Here is a 3,492-nt window from a genome sequence, read left to right as displayed (position 1 = left end):
CCCCCCCCCAATGACAGCGTTAGAAAGATCTTCATTGTCATGGTGATTCATCTGTCTGAAATTAAGAAGTAACCTCTGATCGTATTCATCCGCTTCTGGTGAAAGCCTTGCTCTGCCTGCTTCCACAACTCGGACTTTTGAAGCAGGATGGGAGTTGTGGTGCACGTCACAGCTCGGAGGGGGCTGTGCTGCCACTGCGTCTCTGGCTGAATTTCACTGGGAAAACCTGTTCCGTGCTTCCTCCCCACCCCCGGATGGGTGACTCGTTTTAGAGACAGAACTTCTTACGGCATATGGCAGTACTTGGTTTGAGGGGTGCCCGCATCATCCTCTATTTATCTTGCCTTCCCACCTCTTCTGGAAGAAGACAGTAAACTATTGCTCTGGTGCTCAAATTATTTGCCAAAACTAATGACACCTGTCCTAACCTTTTTTTAATGCCTCTATTTATTCCTGTGTGACTATTTCTAGACATCTTTAACACTCCTTTTCTTTTTTTTTTCCCCCTACTACTGAAAGCTCATTTGTCCAGCAAAAATGCAGTTTGCTTCTCCCCGAAATAAGTCTAAATTGAACAACTTAAATAAACGTGGCCAAGCACAAATAAAGAGGAGTCTTTAGCCACAGAACTCAGGGTGTTTGCGTATACTTAGCCATCAGATTGCAAAACAACTTTTAGGACTTTGCAAGCAAGTAACTAACTTTCAGATAACTCTGGTTCCAAGTAACTGCCTCCTTGCTCAATTAGAAACTTAATTCTGTGTATGCTACTAAAGCTCAGTATCACACAAACGTAGGACTGGAGAGACTTACTAAGCAATACCCACTGGGTATATATTGCTAACATTTAGCATTAGGGAAGCTGTTAGTTCTTCTAGAACAAAACGTTGGGACTGGAATTAGGTCAAGACTCCTTTTGATGAAGGAGGAGGTAGTGAAGCTGGACTTCTGCTACTCTTGGACCTGAATGCCTTCTTATCAATAACCTTGTTCTCTTCCCCCTCACTATTCAAGACCTAACAAGTCTCACTTTCTGTAGCATAAAACCCCTTTGGAAAAAATGTTACAACTACTTCAGTAGCTTGTCAGTAAATACTGAATGTGTCACTTCTGTCGCAAAAGTGAGAATCATTTGTTCTCTAAATTCAAACACTATGGTTTAATTTTTCTCCCAACACTATAATATCCTTTTGAAATAGCAAGTTATGCCTTGGATGCCAAGATGCATTTTGGAAGTTTGGCCATTAAGTAGGAACAAGTGGCTCTTCATCCGCGGGTGAACTATCTGCTAGAGTGACCTAGTGCACTGAAGGCAATCTTAAGATCTGAGCTTCTCTAACAGCTAGCTGTCACTGGAGGGGTGGCCCTGCTTTTTCCCAGGCTATGTTCCCCTTTCCTTCTCTTGAACTAGCGCTTATCTGACACCAGACTGGCAAGTTGAATTGGCAGAAAACTTTAAGGGTTAATTTTCTATCAGTTCAATTATCTCACTGTTAGGTCAAATGGATGCCAAGGTGTAAGGGAATGATGGGAGCACAAAGCTGGGGGTAATAACAGGATGGTTGGATTACTCCTGGTAGAAACTAGCCATTAATTTAGCTTGGCTGCGGCATCATTTGTACCCTGCAGGTGCACTATACAGCTAGCAAGCTGTTTTGAGGGAGAAAAGGTTTGGGGACTGTCCTTGGCTCCAGAATCCCTTGCTCCCTCAGAGCCAATGTTAACTGTTTCTGAGGACTGCAGCAGAGGGGGCAACTATCTGGGAGGGGGCATGGTTTGGGGTGGTTCTTGGCCTTTGGTCAGATGGGCTTGCTGGTTTGGGTGGAGTCTGCTTATTAGATGTTAAAGGGGTGGGAAAAGTTATTAAGGGTTGCTTAAAACCTAGGTGATGCACAGTACAGACAAAGGAAGCTCTTGGTTCAGAGTGATGCCCAGCTGTAGGCTATAGGGGTTTTTGTTTGTTGTAATACCAGTCCAATTTTATGAAATTAAATAACTTACATATCCAGAAGTTAAGCTTCTTTAGGGATCCTTGTTAAAATATTGCATATTAAGCCCTTCAGTGCAGTCGCCAAATACTGCTGCCATTACCATACTGCAAATAGTATATCCAGGCTCTGTGCTGGGCCTGGACTGATCATGTAGGGTTACAAAACTGGCTGCTTCTCTCTTCTAATCCCCATAAGAGGGAGCAGATCTCAAGCAACTCTTCCAGTGTCTGTAATAATCTTTAGGAATGTGGGTGCTTGGTATTTCTGTCATTTTAGAAAAATTACAGACAAAAACACAAGGAAACTATTGAATCATTGTACTGCAGTGAAAGGACTGTTAGGAAGAAGCAGACTCCAGGGGGTTTATTTAATTTTCCAACACAAGTGCTGGTGCACATTGTTCAACTAATTCTAACATCTTGGCATCCTATTTCACAGAAAATGGAAGGGAGAAGAAAACACTTCATTATAAGTCTGAACTTTTTTGTTATGTTTTATATTATTTTAAAGAATTGAGCTTGGAAGCTCTTTATCTACAGCTTATAGTGTGATGTCAGTACACTGATTCTTTATGGTTATAAATCAAATGGCCTATTCCTGTTAGGCTGGAAAAGTTAGAATCATCCCATGAAGAGTGATAGAAAAATGCAATACATGACTATGATATCCCATTTTAAGGACTTGATTAATAAACAGCACTTTGTGCTTTATATAAATTCCCTTTTTCACATACATTAGAAGTGAAAAGTGTTGTCCTAAGAAGTCCTTCTGCCATTGAAAGCATAAGTAAGACTGCTAGAAACTTTCTCATGGGTCAGAGTTCTGCTCTTGCCATCTGAAATAAATGAGAGCATTTACTCCCAGTATTCAGGTTCTATTTTATCTACAATTTGTAGATGCTGGTCCGGTGTGATGGACATTACTCTCCTTAGGATTGTTAGGTGGGATCGTCTTAAATGGAGCTCTACAGGTTGGTGGAAGAAAGTGACTTGCTGTCAGCCAGAGGACTGAGTGTCGTACTTGAGGATCACAATCACTGGTGTTCCAGGCTGTTCTTCAAAAACAAAGCAGTCACTTAACCAAGTAAAAACAGGGCATTTGGCATATGCCTTTATCTGGACCTCTACACTGTAATAGCATTCTGCAGTCCAGAAGAGTTTTTCTGTGAAGATTAGCAGGCAGCTATGTTCATCACTTACATCATAACATCGCTGATTCAAGAACATATAAACACAGATAAAGCTTCTACGTTTGGACTTTAGTCTTAATCTTCCAAGTGTTTCTGCCAGTTTTAGTAAAATAGCATTCACAAATGAAATCTGAAGAAAATGAGAACTTAGTCTTCTCTTCCAGTGAATGTGTTAATTTACTTATCAGTACTTGTAATATACACTTAGGTGACAGCAAGATTTCCTGGCTGTGTTTTGATCTTAAAATATCTGTAATGGTGATATGGCTTGTCTACACTTATCAAAATGGGCAGGGATTCATTGCTCTCAAA

The sequence above is a fragment of the Apteryx rowi genome, unplaced genomic scaffold (assembly GCF_003343035.1).
Source record: "Apteryx rowi isolate R43461 unplaced genomic scaffold, aptRow1 scaffold_19, whole genome shotgun sequence".
NCBI classification, from domain to species: domain Eukaryota; kingdom Metazoa; phylum Chordata; class Aves; order Apterygiformes; family Apterygidae; genus Apteryx; species Apteryx rowi.
Note: the sequence above shows the minus strand (reverse complement) of the source record.